The following is a 24,480-nucleotide window of genomic DNA, read 5'->3' on the forward strand; positions in this document are numbered from 1 at the left end:
TTTAACACACATATATGTATCTGTTAGACTACATAGTGTCTGTATAGAATTAAAAGTAGTAGAATGAAGTAGAGAAATAATTACTAATAATATTCTGTAAACAAGCTATGTTTCCTTGCAGGGATGAAACAAAACACATCAATATAAATGTCAGCATCCCAATCAACACTTAAATTAAAAAATAACAAACCAGTACATACGCGCATGTAGGGGTGGGCAATATGACAAAAATATCATATAGCGATTACTTTCACAATTCATTTCAAAAGAAAATCAAAATTAACTATTTTATCACAGTTCTTTTTTGCATGTTGGTTTTACCGTTTTGAGAGTGACTGAGCATTACAGCCAAACTAATGTCCCTATTTTAAAAACAAAACATTACAAGGTAACAAAATATAACAGAAAACATAATTACAGACATTTAGGCCAAACTGGCAAAAAAAAAAAAAAATCTTTATTATTTTCTTTGTTATTAAAAATTAACAAAGATACACATTACATATACACAAAAAATATACAAATAAACAATGTTTTATGTATAATTATTATTCAGCTACAGTATATATTTAACAGTAGAATTAAAAAATAAATATAAAAATAAAACACTAAATAGACTTTACTGTATATATTATATAGATTCATTCATATTAAAGATACTATTTTAGTTCTCAGTCAAGAGCAGAGAGTTATTTTCTCCTAGTCCCCATTGCCTTCCTTAGTATATTTTTCCCTACTATGCAAGTCAATGGAGATCAGCAACCTTTTGGATAGAAACATTATTCAAAATATCTTATTTTGTGTTCAGCACAAGAAACAAATTAATACAGGTTTTGAACAATTTTAGAGTGAGTTAAAAAAATGACAAAATTATCATTTTTGGGTGAACTATTCCTTTAAGGATAAACCGAAACATGTTTACTATAAGGCTGCTCTGTCACTTTAAGACCTGCACGCGACGCGTCTAATATACACTATGACTCGCACCCAATTTTCTCTCAAATGTTTGCTTGCTTTCACTTTAGTCATAACCCAACTGTGCTTACGTAAATCTTTTATTGACAAGTATTGGCTTAATAAAACACAAAGATAACTTAGTCCGATTAACCAAGGCGCTGTTTAAAAGGCTTTTAGTGCCTAGCATGCTACGCGTCGGATTTAATGCGCTCAGAAACACATATTAGAACAGCGCATCAGCACGCGAATGAAATATTTAACTGTACAAATGCAAATAGTGAACTTTAATGAATTGCTCCGATTGATGATATTGTTTACATGAAAGCTAAACGTGATCGAAGAGCATTCGCAAGACAACCGGAATATTTACCTCACAGAAGAATATGCAATTTAGTCTGTCGCATTTCGTGTTGTTTTTTATGAATCATGATATCTCAAAATTGTACAAATACGCACATTTCCTACACATACTGAACTGATGCTCTCTTCAACGAGAACAGGATTCGAGAATAACATATTTTCGGTAAATAATAGATATGTTTCACACCAAACCGTATCATATATCTTCAAAACACCTAATCTATACAGCACACATATAGGATTATTTTAGAATACTTTTGCATGCTATTTTATTAAGGTAAGCTTTACAAGTAAGCAGGCCTCATTAAATTAAAACACCACCTAACACTTATTTGTCCAAAATAAACATATACACATGTCAATTAATATACAAATACTTCAAACTATATTAGATATATTATGAATGAGCAGTAATAAAATACAGATTAATAAGATTATATAGACGAAACAAGATTGCATGTTCTTACCATTAGAGAGATGGGAACAAAATGGCTTCCTTCCAACCGTAAATGTGCTATCTGACAACACTCGCAGCTCCCCCAGTGGTTGGGAATGAATATACAAATACCTCCTTGCACGTATACATAACACAACTTTTATTTTATTAGATTAACATAACTCACAATTTATTCACCAGGACACTTACTATTATACTATTATTGCAACAGCAAATCAATGTTTATTGTATATTTGAATGCTATAAATTTACATGCAAAAACCAAAGCTGAACTTGTCCATTTTGAGTAAAAAGAGTAATTCCCACATAAGACACACACACACACAAACACACACAGTTTAAAAGCAAAAAATATTTATCCAACCTCATTTAAAAACAGTCTGTCGGTGCCATCTTTTGGACATTCATCATATTGCATTGGTTTTCATTTCTTGTCCTCAAACAGAGGACTAACCTGTTTATTTTTTAGTAAAACATTCTACATTGATAAAAAAAAAAAAAAAGGTTTTAATAGTAGTATTATTTTATACAGAAATAAATTATATAATTCATTTGAGAATAAAGTTAGTGTTAATTAAAATTAAGGAAAATAAATATATTAATTTGAAATATAGCAAATTAATTTTAAATTCATTCAGGTACAATTACCAAACATATCTCAAGGTCTTTTTGTCTTTTTATTAATTTAATTAATGAACTAATTATATTAAACTATTGTCAATGCACTACAAATAAACTGGTTCTATGCCTTAACTATTAATAAAGCTTATTTAAAAAATACAAGGCTTAAGACAATTACTTTCCTTTGGTGGTACAGCCTGAGACATGCACAATAAAAATAAAATGCCTTCTACATTTTTGTTTTGCTTTTTCCTCCATTTTACCGAACTCGTACCGAACCGTGATGTCTGAACCAATGTATGAACCGAACCGTGACTTCTGTGTACCGTTCCACCCCTACTGTACATGCATTAAACTCACATTTCTTCCAATCTGACCAGGGCACATGTAGTAGTGCTGCACATAGTCAATACCACATCAATAAATTTAATTTAAATTTCTTTATTGTTTTTTCTGCTGGGAACATCAAGTCAATGTATAATAACAATGATTTTATAAAATAATCGTTCCACACTGTTAATACCCCAATAAAACCCTCCCTCAAGTAAACAACCTACAGTCTCCAATAAAAAATAAAATAAAATAAAAAATAAAAAAATTATATAAAAAAAAAATATATAATAATAATAATAATAATAATAAAAATACAATATTGATATCTTAAAGCATTTTCAAAATAAAATAAATAAATCATCAGAGGATGCTCAGCTTAAGTGTCTTGAGAATTAGCTAGTAAATAGTCTAAAAAGGGGCGCCACAGTTTATCAAAGGTCCTTAAAGATCCAGTCTGTGACAGTCTGATTTTTTCCAATTTAATGCAAGTGAACACTTCTTTCAGCCATGAATCAAAAGAAGGGGGTGAGGCATGTTTCCACTTCAGAAGTATGAGACGTCTTGCTAGTAAAGTAGTAAAGGCTAGAGCCTTTTGAACCGTTACAGAAAGGTTAACTTCAACGGCCATCCCAAAGATGGCCAGAAGAGGATTTATGTCAAGATCTATGGCGAAGGCTTCTCTCAGAGTTTTGAATATTTTAGTCCAGTAATCATATAATTTAGGGCATCCCCATAACATATGAATGAGATCTGCTGGTGATTGCTTGCACCTATTACATGCATCGCTGACAGAGGGGTATATTTTCCACATCAATAAATTTGATGGCATAATGTCAAACTGACTCTGAGGCTGTATCTCTACGAAACTTTGACACATTGACCCAAACGTAATAGCCTACATACAATTCCACCATTATTTTAGCAATAGGCACAACATAATTCTCTGACACAAAAGGTTGTCTAATTCTCTTTTTTGTACAATGATCAATTGCAAGTAATCAACTCCATTATCATCAACAATTCGAGATGCAGCATAGCATATAGGGCAGCATGCATGAGGCAACTGTCAGACAACTTTGTTCTCCCCTTTATTATTCATTTGAGTCAGATATTACATTATTTAGATAATATTCAGAGGTTATTATTTTAAAGCGAAAGATTTGAGTCAGATATGACATTATATAGATGATATTCAGAGTTTATTATTTTAAAGCGAAAGTTCATCCATGTTATCTTCGCTCACTTCACTCTTACACAGACTACACATACATCTACTGAATGTATCAAATGCACTGCAGCGAATGTTTATTCTAACATTCCTCAAAAATGCTGCATTTAATGTTAGCCAGCATGAGGACACTGACGCACTGAATCGTTCTTTGTTTGAATAGTTCAAAGTTACTATCAGTAATTACCTTGACAAACTCTACATGTTTAAAAAGATATAAGACTAAAGTTTCAGTATTTGACCACAATTTTTTTCTGAGAAAATTATACTGACAGTTATATTGTATTAATAATCGATACGTTATGAATTATAAGCCTCAGCCGCTCCCATTCAGAAAAAAAACAAAAACGTATGTTCGATCGTAATTAAAATGCTTGACCAAACAACATCTCTCAGGGCTTTTATCTAAAAAAATTGCACATTTGAAAAAATATTGATAGATTCTCATAGGTTTACGGTTATACCACAGCAGCAAAGTTGTGGCATGATGCTAAAAGCACTATTCAGGCTTGACATATTGACACCAAACTTTGTATGTGTCATTGTCATTTCACTCTGACCACATCACATCAGTTTTGTATCTGCGCCACCTATTGGTCGAAAGTGATAATGCATTACATCATATTTTTATTTACTGTTTCTATGAATTTTCAGGCATTTTGCCTAAAATCCTCTTTAATGTCTTTAATTGCTCATTGTTGCAGTTGGTCTGACACTTTCAGCAATGTTGCCATGTCTTGTCATCTGATTGTGCTTGGCCCCGCTAAATGCTGCTTGCAGCTTTAATTAGGGGCCAAGCACCGAAGGTGCGGGCACCTATTGTATCTGTTCCCGTTCTTATTATTATTATTATTATTATTATTATTATTCTTCTTCCGCTCTTGGAGTCTATGGCAGCCCATAGAACCGATTGCGGGAAAGTTGTTTTGGTTTGACATTCTGATAGAGGACATTCCCAACATTAAATACACCAATTTTGGTGTTTCTAAGTCATTCCCTCTAGCGCCACCACCTGTCCAAAATTTCACTTTTGTTTTGCTAATAACTTTTGAACCGTAAGGCCAATCAACAAAATTCTTTTTTCCTCTGATTCCTGAGCTCATGACGATTCGATTGCACCCTATGACGTCATTTTCCGTCATAAAAACATTGCCGCCATTTTGAATTATTCTCAAAACCTACTTTTTCGAACTCGTCCTAGACGGTTTGTCCGATTTGCACGAAAATTGAACCAGATCATCTTCAGGCAGTGCTGACAAAAAGTTATTAAAATCTAGTTGATTTGTCAAACCGTTTTCAATAAACGCTCGAACAAATTTTACGTAGCGCTTGCGAAAACAGTCGTAAGGCTGTATCTTCGCAACGCTTTATCGTATTCAGACCAAACTTGGTACATGTCATCACAAGCATGACCTGAGGCTACATGCTGCGTTTCGGCCCAGCGCCACCTACTGGTCCAGAGATATGAAAAATGGCTATTTTTGCTTATAACTTCTGAACAGTTTGTCCAAAAATCATAAAATTGGTCTCGTTAGATTCAGGGCAAAATGCCGAGTCGACTGATATCCATTTTTACCATATCGGCCATTTTGACTGTCGGCCATTTTGAATTTTGTGCTAAAACGCTGTATTTTAAGAACGCATGAACGGATTGTTACGAAACTTGGTATGGGTCATCAGCACGATGTCCTGAAGGAGCCTGAGAAGTTTCAAAACAGCGCCACCTAGTGGTTAATCTTTTTATTCAAATGCTTATAACTTTGGGTGTGGTCGACATATTTTCACGAAACTCATCTAATTAGACTGCTGAATCCTTGCCGAGTCCTACGATACCAAACATGCTAGGTTTCACCTTACGGTTTGTGTAGCGTTGTGATTTAGCGCTTAAAAAACATTTGGCTATATCTTCGAAACCGCTAGTCTGATCGAGACGAAACCACCGTCAGAAGTTTGGAAACATAGGTCGATAGCTATACGCCAATGCCCAAATGTGAAAATATTGATAGTAAGGGGTAGTAAAATCCAATCAAAGTCATGTGTCAGTCATTTTTTACGTGTTTTTTCATACAAATGTCTATAACTCCGAAGCGAATTGAGATATTTTCACCAAAATTGACACACATATGTATGGGCTCACTCTGAGGACACATAAAAAAAATGGTGTGACTGAGCCTCTTGGTGGCGCTATAATAGAACAAAACATGAAATTCCCATTGACTTCAATACAGTTTTGTGAAATAAAATGCTATACTAAACAAATGCATTGGTGTTATTTAATGAAACTCAGAAAGTGCCTTCAGCACCATTTCCTGAAAGTACCCAACATATTTCAAGACAGCGCCACCTAGTGGTCAAAAGTTATAACAAAACTTCTATAAATGCTAATAACTTTTGAATAAATCTGCCTATTGAAATGCCACTGGTATTAATAGATTGCTTGGGTCAAGCCGAGAACATAGAAACCAAGTTTTCCTTATTTGGCCTAATTTCCTGTCCGCCATCTTGATTTTCATTCAAAACATACATTTTCGAACTCCTCCTACACCGTTTGTCCGATTTTCACCAAAATCGAATCGTATCATCTCCAGACCGTGCCGACTAAAACTTATCGATTTCGTCTCGATTGACGAAACCGTTTTCGTATAGCGCAGCAGCAAAGTTGAGGCATGATGCTAATTGCACTATTCAGGCTTTATCTCTGCAATGCCTTGACATATTGACACCAAACTTTGTATGTGTCATTGTCACTTCACTCTGACCACATCACATCAGTTTTGTAACTGCGCCACCTATTGGTAGAAAGTGATAATGCATTACATAATATTTTTATTTACTGTTTCTATGAATTTTCAGGCATTTTGCCTAAAATCCTCTTTAATGTCTTTAATTGCTCATTGTTGCAGTTGGTCTGACACTTTCAGCAATGTTGGTATGTGTTGTCATCTGATTGTGCTTGGCCCCGCTAAATGCTGCTTGCAGCTTTAATTATTATTATTATTATTATTCTTCTTCCGCTCTTGGAGTCTATGGCAGCCCATAGAACCGATTGCGGGAAAGTTGTTTTGGTTTGACATTCTGATAGAGGACAGTCCCAACATTAAATACACCAATTTTGGTGTTTCTAAGTCATTCCCTCTAGCGCCACCACCTGTCCAAAATTTCACTTTTATTTTGCTAATAACTTTTGAACCGTAAGGCCAATCAACAAACTCCTTTTTTCCTCTGATTCCTGAGCTAATGACGATTCGATTGCACCCTATATCATCATTTTCCGTCATAAAAACATGGCCGCCATTTTGAATTTTCCTAAAAAGGTACTTTTTCGAACTCGTCCTAGACGGTTTGTCCGATTTGCACGAAAATTGAATCGGATCATCTTCAGGCAGGGCTGACAAAAAGTTATTAAAATCTTGTTGATTCGTCAAACCGTTTTCGATAAACGCACGAATACATTTTACGTAGCGCTAGCAAAAACAGTCGTAAGGCTGTATCTCCGCAACGGTTTATCGTATTCAGACCAATCTTGGTACATGTACTCACAAGCATGACCTGAGGCTACATGCTGCGTTTCGGCGCAGCGCCACCTACTGGTCCGGAGATATGAAAAATGGCTATTTTTGCTTATAACTTCTGAACAGTTTGTCCAAAAATCATAAAATTGGTCTTGTTAGATTCAGGGCGACATGCCGAGTCGACTGATATCCAATTTTGCCATATCGGCCATTTTGACTGTCGGCCATTTTGAATTTTGTGCTAAAATGCTGTATTTTAACAACGCATGAACGGATTGTTACGAAACTTGGTATGGGTCATCAACACTATGTCCTGAAGGAGCCTGAGAAGTTTCGAAACAGCGCCACCTAGTGGTGAATTTTTTTTTTCAAATGCTTATAACTTTGGGAGTGATCGACTTATTTTCACGAAACTCATCTCATTAGACTCCTGAATCGTTGCCGAGTCCAACGATACCAAACATTCTAGGTTTCGCCTTACGGTTTGTGTAGCGTTGTGATTTAGCGCTTAAAAAACATTAGGCTATATCTTCGAAACCATTTGTCCGATCGAGACGAAACCACCGTCAGAAGTTTGGAAACATAGGTCGATAGCTATACGCCAATGCCCAAATGCGAAAATATTGATAGTAAGGGGTAGTAAAATTCAATCAAAGTCATGTGTCAGTCATTTTTTACGTGTTTTTTCATATAAATGTCTATAACTCCGAAGCGAATTGAGATATTTTCACCAAAATTGACACAGATATGTATGGGCTCACTCTGAGGACACGTAAAAAAAATGGTGTGACTGAGCCTCTTGGTGGCGCTATAATAGAACAAAACATGAAATTCCCATTGACTTCAATACAGTTTTGTGAAATAAAATGCTATACAAAACAAATGCATTGGTGTTATTTAATGAAACTCAGAAAGTGCCTTCAGCACCATTTCCTGAAAGTACCCAACATATTTCAAGACAGCGCCACCTTTTGGTCAAAAGTTATAACAAAACTTCTAAAAATGCTAATAACTTTTGAATAAATCTGCCCATTGAAATGCCACTGGTATTAATAAATTCCTTGGGTCAAGCCAAGAACATAGAAACCAAGTTTTCCTTATTTGGCCTAACTTCCTGTCCGCCATCTTGATTTTCATTCAAAACATACATTTTCGAACTCCTCCTACACCGTTTGTCCGATTTTCACCAAAATCGAATCGTATCATCTCCAGACCGTGCCGACTAAAAGTTATCGATTTCGTCTCGATTGACGAAACCGTTTTCGTATAGCGCAGCAGCAAAGTTGAGGCATGATGCTAAAAGCACTATTCAGGCTTTATCTCTGCAATGCCTTGACATATTGACACCAAACTTTGTATGTGTCATTGTCACATCACTCTGACCACATCACATCAGTTTTGTAACTGCGCCACCTATTGGTAGAAAGTGATAATGCATTACATCAAATTTTTATTTACTGTTTCTATGAATTTTCAGGCATTTTGCCTAAAATCCTCTTTAATGTCTTTAATTGTTCATTGTTGCAGTTGGTCTGACACTTTCAGCAATGTTGGCATGTCTTGTCATCTGATTGTGCTTGGCCCCGCTAAATGCTGCTTGCAGCTTTAATTATTATTATTATTCTTCTTCCGCTCTTGGAGTCTATGGCAGCCCATAGAACCGATTGCGGGAAAGTTGTTTTGGTTTGACATTCTGATAGAGGACATTCCCAACATTAAATACACCAATTTTGGTGTTTCTAAGTCATTCCCTCTAGCGCCACCACCTGTCCAAAATTTCACTTTTGTTTTGCTAATAACTTTTGAACCGTAAGGCCAATCAACAAAATTATTTTTTCCTCTGATTCCTGAGCTCATGACGATTCGATTGCACCCTATGACGTCATTTTCCGTCATAAAAACATGGCCGCCATTTTGAATTATTCTCAAAACCTACTTTTTCGAACTCGTCCTAGACAGTTTGTCCGATTTGCACGAAAATTGAACCAGATCATCTTCAGGCAGTGCTGACAAAAAGTTATTAAAATCTAGTTGATTTGTCAAACCGTTTTCAATAAACGCTCGAACAAATTTTACGTAGCGCTTGCGAAAACAGTCGTTAGGCTGTATCTTCGCAACGCTTTATCGTATTCAGACCAAACTTGGTACATGTCATCACAAGCATGACCTGAGGCTACATGCTGCGTTTCGGCCCAGCGCCACCTACTGGTCCAGAGATATGAAAAATGGCTATTTTTGCTTATAACTTCTGAACAGTTTGTCCAAAAATCATAAAATTGGTCTCGTTAGATTCAGGGCAAAATGCCGAGTCGACTGATATCCAATTTTACCATATCGGCCATTTTGACTGTCGGCCATTTTGAATTTTGTGCTAAAACGCTGTATTTTAAGAACGCATGAACGGATTGTTACGAAACTTGGTATGGGTCATCAGCACGATGTCCTGAAGGAGCCTGAGAAGTTTCAAAACAGCGCCACCTAGTGGTTAATCTTTTTATTCAAATGCTTATAACTTTGGGTGTGGTCGACATATTTTCACGAAACTCATCTAATTAGACTGCTGAATCCTTGCCGAGTCCTACGATACCAAACATGCTAGGTTTCACCTTACGGTTTGTGTAGCGTTGTGATTTAGCGCTTAAAAAACATTTGGCTATATCTTCGAAACCGCTAGTCTGATCGAGACGAAACCACCGCCAGAAGTTTGGAAACATAGGTCGATAGCTAAACGCCAATGCCCAAATGTGAAAATATTGATAGTAAGGGGTAGTAAAATCCAATCAAAGTCATGTGTCAGTCATTTTTTACGTGTTTTTTCATACAAATGTCTATAACTCCGAAGCGAATTGAGATATTTTCACCAAAATTGACACACATATGTATGGGCTCACTCTGAGGACACATAAAAAAAATGGTGTGACTGAGCCTCTTGGTGGCGCTATAATAGAACAAAACATGAAATTCCCATTGACTTCAATACAGTTTTGTGAAATGAAATGCTATACTGAACAAATGCATTGGTGTAATATTACGAAACTCAGAATGTGCCATCAGCACCATCCCCTGAAGGTACCCAAAATATTTTGAGACAGCGCCACCTAATGGTCAAAAGTGACAATCAATTAAATCATATTTTTAATTACTCTTTCTATGATTTTTCAGCCATTTCGCCTAAAATCCTCTTTAAATGTCTTTAATTGCTCATTGTTGCAGTTGATCTGACACTTTCAGCCATGTCTTGTCGTCTTATTCTGCTTGGCCCCGGTAATGGCTGCTTGCAGCTATATTTATTATTATTATTATTATTATTATTATTATTCTTCTTCCGCTCTTGGAGTCTATGGCAGCCCATAAAACCGATTGCGGGAAAGTTGTTTTGGTTTGACATTCTGATAGAGGACAGTCCCAACATTAAATACACCAATTTTGGTGTGTCTAAGTCATTCCCTCTAGCGCCACCACCTGTCCAAAATGTCACTTTTGTTTTGCTAATAACTTTTTAACCGTAAGGCCAATCAACAAAATTCTTATTTCCTCTGATTCCTGAGCTCATGCCGATTCGATTGCACCCTATGTCGTCATTTTCCGTCATAAAAACATGGCCGCCATGTTGAATTATTCTCAAAACCTACTTTTTCGAACTCGTCCTAGACAGTTTGTCCGATTTGCACGAAAATTGAACCAGATCATCTTCAGGCAGTGCTGACAAAAAGTTATTAAAATCTAGTTGATTTGTCAAACCGTTTTCAATAAACGCTCGAACAAATTTTACGTAGCGCTTGCGAAAACAGTCGTAAGGCTGTATCTTCGCAACGCTTTATCGTATTCAGACCAAACTTGGTACATGTCATCACAAGCATGACCTGAGGCTACATGCTGCGTTTCGGCGCAGTGCCACCTACTGGTCCAGAGATATGAAAAATGGCTATTTTTGCTTATAACTTCTGAACAGTTTGTCCAAAAATCATAAAAATGGTCTCGTTAGATTCAGGGCAAAATGCCGAGTCGACTGATATCCAATTTTACCATATCGGCCATTTTGACTGTCGGCCATTTTGAATTTTGTGCTAAAATGCTGTATTTTAAGAACGCATGAACGGATTCTTACGAAACTTGGTATGGGTCATCAGCACGATGTCCTGAAGGAGCCTGAGAAGTTTCGAAACAGCGCCACCTAGTGGTTAATCTTTTTATTCAAATGATTATAACTTTGGGTGTGGTCGACTTATTTTCACGAGACTCATATAATTAGACTCCTGAATCCTTGCCGAGTCCTACGATACCAAGCATGCTAGGTTTCGCCTTACGGTTTGTGTAGCGTTGTGATTTAGCGCTTAAAAAACATTTGGCTATATCTGCGAAACCGCTAGTCTGATCGAGACGAAACCACCATCAGAAGTTTGGAAACATAGGTCGATAGCTATACGCCAATGCCCAAATGCGAAAATATTGATAGTAAGGGGTAGTAAAATTCAATCAAAGTCATGTGTCAGTCATTTTTTACGTGTTTTTTCATATAAATGTCTATAACTCCGAAGCGAATTGAGATATTTTCACCAAAATTGACACAGATATGTATGGGCTCACTCTGAGGACACGTAAAAAAAATGGTGTGACTGAGCCTCTTGGTGGCGCTATAATAGAACAAAACATGAAATTCCCATTGACTTCAATACAGTTTTGTGAAATAAAATGCTATACAAAACAAATGCATTGGTGTTATTTAATGAAACTCAGAAAGTGCCTTCAGCACCATTTCCTGAAAGTACCCAACATATTTCAAGACAGCGCCACCTTTTGGTCAAAAGTTATAACAAAACTTCTAAAAATGCTAATAACTTTTGAATAAATCTGCCCATTGAAATGCCACTGGTATTAATAAATTCCTTGGGTCAAGCCGAGAACATAGAAACCAAGTTTTCCTTATTTGGCCTAACTTCCTGTCCGCCATCTTGATTTTCATTCAAAACATACATTTTCGAACTCCTCCTACACCGTTTGTCCGATTTTCACCAAAATCGAATCGTATCATCTCCAGACCGTGCCGACTAAAAGTTATCGATTTCGTCTCGATTGACGAAACCGTTTTCGTATAGCGCAGCAGCAAAGTTGAGGCATGATGCTAAAAGCACTATTCAGGCTTTATCTCTGCAATGCCTTGACATATTGACACCAAACTTTGTATGTGTCATTGTCACATCACTCTGACCACATCACATCAGTTTTGTAACTGCGCCACCTATTGGTAGAAAGTGATAATGCATTACATCAAATTTTTATTTACTATTTCTATGAATTTTCAGGCATTTTGCCTAAAATCCTCTTTAATGTCTTTAATTGTTCATTGTTGCAGTTGGTCTGACACTTTCAGCAATGTTGGCATGTCTTGTCATCTGATTGTGCTTGGCCCCGCTAAATGCTGCTTGCAGCTTTAATTATTATTATTTTTCTTACGACTATTCAGGCACTTTTGGGGCCCTTAACATGCTCAAAAACTCTTGAAACTTTGCACACGGGTCAGAACCCGCGGCCATCAGGGCCGGGCTGAAGCTGGTACCCGGGCGTGGCAGGGGGGCTCGACAGCGCCCCCTGGAACGGGATCCGAACACTTGTCCATAAATCAAACACACTTGCATGTAATAATATGAAACTCAGTACACATATAGATCTCATCGGGCCGAACAACTTTCGTGCTCTAAGTTTTACGCCAGCCCAACAGGAAGTCGGCTATTAAGGGTTTTTTGGAAACGCATGGTCTGGTTATTTGAAACACTTCTCCTAGGGAATTCACCCGATCGCCACCAAACTCGGTGTGTATGAAGTCAAGGCATTGAGGATGCTAAATTGCGGACAGATTTTTGATATCTCGAACGGTTTGGCCGTGGCGAAGAAACGAATTTATGGCGAATAATGCAAACAGGAAGTGTTATAACTTCTGCATACATTATCTGATCTTGATGATACTTCCGCAGCGTGTTCGTTGTAAGAGGCCGATCACGTGGATGTGCAATTTTACAATTTCAGTCCTACGCAGTTATCACTTTCATGTTCTGCGCCACGTTGTTTAAATAGCAAATGCATTTGCACCTATTTGTGCGCCCATGGGCATGCTGGTCTGAAAACGAGGTGAAACTAGCAAAAGTGGATTCGGACACGCCCTAAGGAAACTTGTGCCGTGCACTTTAGACCATGCGCTTTAGACCATGCGCTTAGATCGTTAAAATAGGGCCCTTTCTTTCTTTCTTTCTTTCTTTCTTTTATTTTAATTATTGAGGGTACAATACATACAGTACACACCAGACATTCTCAACAGAGTGATGAATCGACAAGTCACAGTGGAAATTAACGCTAAGAAAAAGCGTGCCATACTACTACTTCTTCTTTTGTTAAATGTCTTAAATTGTTTACATACTTAGTGCATACTCCACCTATTTGGCACCCATTTTTCAATATTTTCATTTAATAATCTTTAATCACTTTGAATAATAACTATATCGTTTGTTTGATGCTAATTATATAATAAAAATAAAGACTGATTAAATTAAATCCAGTCTGTGCTTGCAAAGATAATATGGCTGTATAAGTTTATTTTTTGTTTAGTCATTTTGCTTCCAAAAATGCTTCCAATTGCTTGAAAGGAAAGATATATCATATGATATATATGTATTTTATTATAGACATACAGTACATTATAGCATAGAAAACATCCCGTTGCAAAAAAAATAAAAAAACTCTGAATTAATGATATGCGAGATGAGAATTATATAGCTATATATTATAATAAAATTAACATTACCTTATTTTTACCTTGTTTATTATAATATTGTGTGCAGTCTGTCATGCCCACTAGAGCCTCATCAATAGGCCACGCATGCGCTGAACACCAATGAAGTAACCCTGGAACAGAACGTCCTCCGGAGCAGGATATGTTCAGAGAGTAGGTTACTATGGCTACTTACATACCCTGAAATATAATCTAATATAAAATATAATATAATTTTTATTGCTTCCACGTAGCCACGTGAACCGGAATTATCCCGACAACCTTTTATCTGTAGATAGGTAAAGGGAGGGGAGGGAGGCCTTTACAGGGAAGAGCCTAGTTGACATTTCAGGACTGCGCTGTCGTCGCGTCCAGGCACAGGTCCTTCATCAGATCTGGATACAGCCTGGATCCGGCGGACTGCGGTAAACCTCCGGATAAACAGAGAGACTAATATTAGCGTAGACGGCATTCTTCTTATGATGTAACAAGTACATCAGAATTTATGGGAAGTGTTCCCGGTTCCGGCTGACCTAATCTATGCAGCCTAACATTGAATTATAAAAGTCTATAATGTGTTATGTGTATGCTAGGTCAAAGAGATGTGGTTTTAGTCTAGATTTGATCTGACAGAGGTGTCTGCTTCCCAGACGATGTTAGGAAGACTGTTCCAAAGTTTTGGTGCTAAATAGGAAAAGGATCTACCGCCAGCAGTTGATTTTGATATTCTAGGTATTATCAGTAAAATTACCACTGAGTGTTAGTATATATATATACAGTGGGTACGGAAAGTATTCAGACCCCCTTACATTTTTCACTCTTTGTTATATTGCAGCCATTTGCTAAAATCATTTAAGTTGACAGAAAAACACAGAATTGTTGACATTTTTGCACATTTATTAAAAAAGAAAAACTGAAATATCACATGGTCCTAAGTATTCAGACCCTTTGCTGTGACACTCATATATTTAACTCAGGTGCTGTGCATTTCTTCTGATCATCCTTGAGATGGTTCTACACCTTCATTTGAGTCCAGCTGTGTTTGATTATACTGATTGGACTTTATTAGGAAAGCCACACACCTGTCTATATAAGACCTTACAGCTCACAGTGCATGTCAGAGCAAATGAGAATCATGAGGTCAAAGGAAAAGCCTGAAGAGCTCAGGGACAGAATTGTGGCAAGGCACAGATCTGGCCAAGGTTACAAAAACATTTCTGCTGCACTTAAGGTTCCTAAGAGCACAGTGGCCTCCATAATCCTTAAATGGAAGACGTTTGGGACGACCAGAACCCTTCCTAGAGCTGGCCGTCCGGCCAAACTGAGCTATCGGGGGAGAAGAGTCTTGGTGAGAGTGGTAAAGAAGAACTCAAAGATCACTGTGGCTGAGCTCCAGAGATGCAGTCGGGAGATGGGAGAAAGTTGTAGTAAGTCAACCATCACTGCAGCCATCCACCAGTCGGGGCTTTATGGCAGAGTGGCCCGACGGAAGCCTCTCCTCAGTGCAAGACACATGAAAGCCCAAATGGAGTTTGCTAAAAAAACACCTGAAGGACTCCAAGATGGTGATAAATAAGATTCTCTGGTCTGATGAGACCAAGATAGAACTTTTTGGCCTTAATTCTAAGCGGTATGTGTGGAGAAAACCAGGCACTGCTCATCACCTGTCCAATACAGTCTCAACAGTGAAGCATGGTGGAGGCAGCATCATGCTGTGGGGGTGTTTTTCAGCTGCAGGGACAGGACGACTGGTTGCAATCGAGGGAAAGATGAATGCGGCCAAGTACAGGGATATCCTGGACGAAAACCTTCTCCAGAGTGCTCTGGACCTCAGACTGGGCCGAAGGTTCACCTTCCAACAAGACAATGACCCTAAGCACACAGCTAAAATAACGAACGAGTGGCTTCACAACAACTCCGTGACTGTTCTTGAATGGCCCAGCCAGAGCCCTGACTTAACCCTCTGAGGTCGAGAAACGCGCCGACGCGTTTTGCTGGATTTTTTTCACATAGCAGCAACATAAACTTAAATTACTCCGTCATTTATGGTTATACAGAAAAAAGAAATATAAAAAAATAATCTGTGATATTTCTACTTTTGTATGTGTCCACTTACAATCAAATCAAAACATTGTGCTTTTGTAAAATAAAGAAAATAAACAGGGTGTGCGTTCTGCCTCTCCGTCGCGGTGAACTTTTTTTTCTTGAGCACGTCTATAAACTGAAACATAACTCAGCGAATACTTCTCACACATTTATGAGCCATATACCTTTATACACATTTAAGTGTGTACTTTTAAATGATCGGATTCAAACTGAAAACAAATATTCTCTGTTTAAGTAATTTGTATAAAACCAACAGGACGTCCAGTATCTCAAACGCTTGCTAATTACTTTTTAATTCGACACGCCCACTCGCGCAAAAGAGATTCACATGCAAATCTCCACATGGGACGCGAACGCCCTCCTTACCTCAAACACAAAACACCAAAACACTTCACAAGTCTCTGCTTTTCGTCGAGTTTGGAAGACACGTCTGAGCTTACATTGGATTTACCCCCAGAAGAAGAACGCGATTTGAAGACAAGAAAGATGTAAGGTAAGAAATTCGTACTTATTAGTTTATGGTATTGTTGCATAAACTTCACATTGCAGTTGAACTGTTGCTAGATATATGGTGAATATTATACTATTTAGACCCGTGTTTCGTGTTAAATACTGTTTGTGGATATCTGCTCAAACATAGATATGTATAACCATAATGTTTAATATTTTGGAGCGCGATGGCGTTTGAATGTATCATATTTTGGAGCGCGCTGTGGGTTTTAATGTATCATATTTTGGAGCGCGATTGCGTTTGAAAGGAAAAATGCACCAAACATTAGGCTTTATGTTTTTACTATTATCTCATTTCATATCATCATAACGAATGGAAACATTTGAAGTAACATATGATAATCAATATATTTTTCTCTAGCGTAGTTGTTCTTGAAATCTTTTGGAAGATTTAATTTATTGTTATTATTATTTTATGCAGCACTGCATAGCCTATGCCTACAAGGCACAACAAACCTGGTGTTCATTATATATTGTTGGAAACGTGTGTGTGTGTGTGTATTCTGTGAATTTTAAAAAGAAATTTTAACCAGAAAAATCTAAAATCTATTCCCAAAATCGTGCAGCCCTATAGTTTCTCTTGATATCAGTATGTTCACAGTTTTTTCTTTTTTTTTTTCTTTCAGGGACCAGATGCAACTGAGTCCTGCTGACTTCAACATTCACATGAGTCTCTGTACATGAACATGGTAAAGTGAAAATCAAACACCTTGGAAATGAAAGGTATGTACAATGTTTTTAGGAATGGCACAAAGGTCTCTGTCTTTGGATCATTGTTTTCAATGTGCTCTTTTGTCATTTGTATTTTTGGATTGTGTTGTGTTGTAAATAAATCCAAACAATCTAAAAGCCATTCTTTTTTAAATCTCCTCATTCTTTGTGCAAGGTTGCTCTGAATGACAGGGCCTGATCGCTCCTAATAGGGCAGTTAGGGGAGTGTCTTTGTCTTTCTCAGGTGTTGAAGGCTTACATATTCATGAGATGATCACGCCTCTTCGCATATGGCTTTGTCACACAAAACACGTCTTAGAAATTTTAAATCAATATATTGTCTTATCTGAATGAGCAGTCAGGGTGATTTTCACATAGTTTTGGAGCAAATATTCTAGGCTATGTCATACAATTTTCAAAAGTCTTGTGAAGAAATAATCAGTATGGGTTTCATGGCCTTATTTCAGTGAGAATTTTTTTTTGTATTTTCACAAACCACGCATAATTGTCATTATCTCAAAACTACAAACTTTTACATACATGCTGCTGTTATATTATTGTAGCAGAGTTTGTGCTGAATACAGTGTAATTAGACTTTAGCCATGAAAATGTCACTAGTAACAGAAAAAAACACAAATGTCAGAGCATGTCAGACCACCTCCAGGGCCCAGAAAACAGCTCAGACCTCAGAGGGTTAAACCCAATTGAGCATCTCTGGAGAGACCTGAAAATGGCTGTCCACCAACGTTTACCATCCAACCTGACAGAACTGGAGAGGATCTGCAAGGAGGAATGGCAGAGGATACCCAAATCCAGGTGTGAAAAACTTGTTGCATCTTTCCCAAAAAAGACTCATGGCTGTATTAGATCAAAAGGGTGCTTCTACTAAATACTGAGCAAAGGGTCTGAATACTTAGGACCATGTGATATTTCAGTTTTTCTTTTTTAATAAATGTGCAAAAATGTCAACAATTCTGTGTTTTTCTGTCAATATGGGGTGCTGTGTGTACAATAATGAGGAAAAAAATTAACTTAAAGGATTTTAGCAAATGGCTGCAATATAACAAAGAGTGAAACATTTAAGGGGGTCTGAATACTTTCCGTACCCACTGTATATAAATATAATATGAACACCAGGTTTGTTGTGCCTTGTAGGCATATACTTGTAGGGCTGCATAAAATAATAATAATTTTTACTTTACAGAAATGCTAACGATAAATCAATAAAAAGGAACACTTCAGTACACTACACTAGAGAAACATATATGGATTATCATATGTAACTGAGACGACTTGCGCCACTGGCCAGAGCGGTCCACGTATAGCTTTAACCCTTAAAGACCTAGAACATTTTTGGGGCGCCTGACTCACCTGTACTTTTCTTTGTTTTTCTAACCCATTCAAGCAGCAAGCATCAAGTGTAATATATCATTTTAAACAGGAGAGCCTAAAGTTTCCATCTAGCCCATTTAAAGTCACAGTTTTACATTTCTTTTGTCCGAGAATTTATGAAATTAACAGGATTTTATGAAAAACGGAAGCAAAAAATGTGGTGTTTTCAGTGTGAACTCAAACAGAACTTCCTGAAGTTTTTTTTTTTTTTTCTTTAGAAAGTTAGACTTGGTTGTTTTAGACTTCCAGATGAAATTTTGTCTACATGTAACAATCCCTCAGCAAGTTATAGCCATTTATTATAATATTATTCTAGGCGTTTTTGAGTAAAAACAGGTGTATTACATTTACTGACAATGTAGATGTGTCCAAATAAGTTTAGGAAGTAAAGTAATTAGAAAAGTTGTTATATTACAACAGAACACTGAAGCAAACATTTTTCTTCAGAAAATGATATTATAATTTGAACATGAACAACAAATGCAAACAATATAACAAGTACTGACAGCTGTGCAATAAAAATACTAACAATACAATATAGCCTACAGAGTGTAAATGAACAAATGGTTCACAAATAATCTTCACAAATTAAATACAAAAAGAAATAAACAGTGCAAATGAAGAAATGGTTCATTGAGGGTAATATACTGAGTGCTAATGAACAAATAATGCAAATAATCTTCACAAACTAAATACAAATAGATAAATAAACAGTGCAAATGATTCAAACAATTTTCTGAATCGGAAGGTTCCACCACCAGGTCATCGTCTGACAACTCGTTTAAAAAAAAATCTATTCTAACACATCCTCAGATTTGTACTGCTGTTTTTTTTGAAGAGGCCAACGCTAACAAAAATGCCACCTTGAGAGTCAGAATCAGGTCAAAGGGAGGCTTTAAAAGCCCCTCCAAGAACAACTGATAAATCCCAGCTGGGGACACTAATAGGATGTGCATGCCTCGAGTGTCTAACTCCACGCATAAACGAGGAGACCAGACGGTGTCTACCTAAGGGGACCTCGTCTGACTCCCGATAGGCGGCAATAGCCACGACATAAACTCTCAAGGTGGTAGCAGCTGCTCCAGCCACAAATTTATCCTGCAGGAATTCCAGCACTAAACCAACCGGGCAGCTGACTGGGTCCATTGTTTTTGCTGAACACCAAGACTCAAAAACCTTCCACTTAGAGAAATACAGCCGTCTAGTAGAAGATGCACAAGCGTTATCAATGGTCTCCTGAACATCAGCGGGAAGACCAGACGCCACTGTCGCTAGCGATTGCCTCTTATCGGCCACACCCACAGCCTCCATATCTCGGGTCGAAGATGCCAAATCCTGCCCTAGAGCTGAAACAGCAGATCTCTCCTTATAGGAATCTGCCAAGGGGACCCCTCCACCAGGGAGCTCAGTTCCGAGAACCATGTCTGGGATGGCCAGAATGGGGCTGCCAGCGGATGAGACAGCGAAAACCACAGGGGGCACTGTGTCGAGCTCTGCGACACAAAGAGGTCCACCTCCGTCTCGTCGAACATGCACCAAATTTGAGCCACTGTTTGGCGGTGCAACATCCATTCCCCCGACTTGAGCTTCTGTCTTGACAGAAAGTCCGCTGTGACGTTCAGGTCCCCTGGAACGTGACCTGCTCTCAGCGAAAGAAACCTGTCTTGAGCCCAAAAGAGGAGGCGGCGCGCATGCCTGTCGAGGGTACGCGATCAAACCATTCAAAGTGGCATCTGTCGTGACAACCTGGTGATGGCAAACTACACCCATCTTGACCCCCTGAAGTAAAAAGGGGGAGTCTTTCCACCTCCAAAGAGCGCAAAGGCAATTGCGCGACACTCTCAGCAGGCGGAAGGCAAACCAAGAAGGGCAGATGCCCCTGAGTTTCATCCACCACAGGAATGGTCTCATATGAAGGAGACCCAAGGGCAACACAGGAGAGGCTGCTGCCATGAGCCCCAGAAGCCTGCGACATATGCCCACCGCTACATGATGGCCGAGCCTGAAACGGGCCAAGTACGACACACCTGGCAGAAGTCTCCACGCTGCTAGGTGGTGAGACAAGGGCTGCGAGGGAATGGGCCCTAGGAGGGGCCTCGCCATCAGACTCTCTGAGTGACTGCCAGCGAGAGGAGGTGGGCACAGAACTAAAACAGTAGAAGGAGGGCCTGAGGCATCCTTTGACTGTGAAAATTGGCCCACAGGGGTCACAGAGGTCTCTCTCATTCCGGGGTCTAGCATAGAGGCTGGAGCATTCGACACGAGGAGAAAGCCAGGTGCGTCTCCTTCTGTGGGTGAAACAGCTCGAGCGAGAAGATGCATTGAGGGGAGATAGCCTTGAGCGTCACCATCCTTCAATACAGGAAGATGGTTTTGGCAGGCTGACTCTGCATCCCCAAGCACGCCTGGCGGGGGGTATGACAGAGTTTGATCTAGTGAGCATCTCAAGGGGAAACAGATACAATTCAGCAGTCTGTCCCTCCCTTCTGAGATGGGGGAAGCTCTCCATTTCTTGACACGTAGACCAGGAACGCCCCTGCGAAGCTGAAGTAGCGGGTTTTGTTGGCTGCCTCAGGTCAACGCGTCTAACGCTGACGACCACAAGCTCCCCAGACCGTGCGAGGTGGGGGATGTCTCGGCTCGTCACTCCTTCTAGGGGCCTCTTTCCGGCGTGCGAAGCGGTCTCTAGGCGCTGCGGAAGGAGTAGGAGGTTGACGAGGCATAAACTGCTTGAGGGCAGCCGACTGCGTCTTAGCAGTTCAGAATTTGTCAACCACTGAATTGACCGCCTCTCCAAAAGAGCCTGACTGGGAGATAGGGGCATCCAATAGGAAGACCTTCTCTTTCTCTCGAATCTCAATGAGATTGAGCCATCGTGGCTCAGCAGCCACAAAACCCGCCATAGTGCGGTAGCTCTGCGGAGTTCCTTGACCGCTTCTGGCGTGAGGCCCCCGTCCTCATCCATTTCCTTAAGGACGTCCGCTTGGTAGGCCTGAAGAATCGCCATGGTATGGAGCGCCATACCTGCCTGGCCAGCTGCCATGTAGGATTTGCCTACGAGGGCGGACGTGGTCCTGCAGGGCTTCGAAGGAAGAAGAGGGCGGGACTTCCAGGAAGGAGTGGAAGAAGGCGAAAGGTGGGTGTCCAACGTGTCCTCAACCACTGGAAATGCACGTGTAGCCCTGCTCCACAGAACCAACCAGGTTGGTGAAGTAAGCAGTCGCAGCGTTAGTCAGCCGAGCAGAGAAAGGCTGCTTCCAGGGCCTAGAAATCTCACAGGGAAGATCGCTGAAAAATGGCAGCTTTCTTCTAATGGGCCACGAAGTGGATTGACCACTCAGGAATTGCTCATCAAGCTTGGAGGACTGAGAATCGCGAGGCTCGTCTGGCAACTCAATGCGAAGTTTCTCAGTAGCACGTGCTAAAACATCCACGAGCTAAGTGTAGGCTGCAGAAGGCCGCGCTTCCTGGCCACTGGGCGGCAGAGCATCGGCCACGGGCCCGAAATCCAGCAAATCAGACGCTGCGGTGAATAAAACATCCTCCAATCCTAAGGTAACGACATCGCGTGCCTCTGGACTGGGGCATAAATAATCATGGAGAAACTCCACTGGAGAATAGGCGTGCGCACCCGGGTGAGAGAGGGAATAACAGGCCTGCTCACTTTCTAATGCCTCGAGCTCAACGTCCGATCCCCAGGCCTCGGCTTCATGAAGGGCATCGGCCGCATCATTAACAGCAGTGCGGCGGGGGAGAGCAGACGGATCTTTATCAAAACAAGCAAGCCCAGTGCGGAGAGTCTTAAGCCTAAAATTCTCACAGGACTTGTAGCTAGATGCGCCAAAAAAAACCTCGTGAGCATGTGATAAGCCAAGACATTTCACACTCTTACCGTGCGGGTCGTCGCTTGCAATGAAGCGAGAGCACGGAGGCTGGCAACAACGCAAATCCATAATGCTTCACCGAAAGGAGAACGAAGTTGAGGAGTCTGAGGAGGCGCCCGCGCCATCAGCCAATGACTTGGCGTGATTCTATACGGGTTCATACAATCAGCACCGCTCTAAGGGCGTTCCCATTGCGTCATCACTACGCAGCATCGAGTGAACCTATGAAAGAGAACTTTCTTGTTGCAATGAGTATTACCGGCGATGCTAGACAGAGAGCGCTATTACTGCACCTCGCTGGCGAACCCGTGCATGACATCTACAACACATTGTCTGCGGATGATGACGGCTATGCAGAAACAAAAACTAAACTAGACGGCTACTTCGCTTCCAAAAAGAGCAGTATCTTGTTTACCAATTTAGAAAAGCTGTACAACAACCTGGAGAGAACCTAGACACTTATCAAACTAGACTCTGAATGCTTACAAAGGACTTCAAGTTTTCCGATGTTGATCGTGAGATAAAGGCGCAGTTAGTACAAAGCTACACTTCGTCTAGGCTGTACAGAAAAACACTCAGAGAACCAGACCTGACTTTACACGCTCTGCTAGACCATGCCAGAACACTAGAAATCTCTGAACAACAAGCAGCAGGAATTGAGTAAAACGCAGTGGCTGCTGTCAATGCATTGCACAACAATCAAAAGCAGCAGATTGAATTCAAAACCACCAGCAGACAGATGTTTAACCCTCTGGAGTCTGAGCGTTTTTTTGGGCCCTGGGGGTGTTCTGACATGCTCTGACATTTGTGCTTTTTTCAGTTGCTTATAAACATATTAATGGCAAAGGTGTAAATTCACTCTATATAGCACAAACAGGACTACAATAATATGTGAGCCACATGTATGTACATGTTTTCATTTTTGAGAGAATAATGTTTATGCGTGGTTATCGAAAAAACTAAAAATTAAAATTTTTGAAATAAGACCACAAAACACATACTAAATATGTGGCAATAAGACTTTTGACTTATGGATGTCGTCGCCTATAGTTTTTTCTTCAAAATTATGTGAAAATAGTCTTGCTTTATCGTTCACATAAAACCATACATTGATTTAAATTGATGTAAAACAGGTTTTGCTTGGAAAGCCAATATGCGAGGGGGCGTGAACGAGGAGTGGTTTACACCTTAGAATACACCCACTCTGCATAATTAGCCATTCACTCAGGTGTGACACTGACTGAGCCACAATGCAAGGACAAAAGATATATTTAGAAGAAGACTTATATTGACCATTTAAGATTTTGCTTACATCTATCTTGTAAATATGTTTTGCTATTTTATTAAAATGGTTACAATTACAACAATAATTACAATTTCAACAATATTTCAAGTGTACTCTTTCTTTGTAAAAAAAATGATTATAGGCCCTACATTTTATCTATGTATTCATTAGTTTGAATATAACCAACATTGGAACAGCTAACATCTTAGTTGATGACTTTATTTTTGACAAAAATAGTATTTTATATATAGAAATGGCTAAACAAAAGCTTATTTGATGTGGCAGTATATTCTACAGTAAAAACTGTACCCAAATCTGGTCAACAAAATGTTGTCTTTCATATTTCGTCTGACTGTAACGT

General features: G+C 39.2%; 1 protein-coding gene across 5 annotated transcripts in view; it reads left to right on the plus strand.

Annotated features, from left to right (window-relative positions):
- Positions 1-24,480, plus strand: part of plxdc1 (plexin domain containing 1) — a 551,383-nt gene that overhangs the window by 418,101 nt on the left and 108,802 nt on the right. The window lies entirely within an intron of this gene.

This window comes from Leuciscus leuciscus (genome assembly GCF_965113295.1).
Source record: "Leuciscus leuciscus genome assembly, chromosome: 21".
NCBI classification, from domain to species: Eukaryota; Metazoa; Chordata; class Actinopteri; order Cypriniformes; family Leuciscidae; genus Leuciscus; species Leuciscus leuciscus.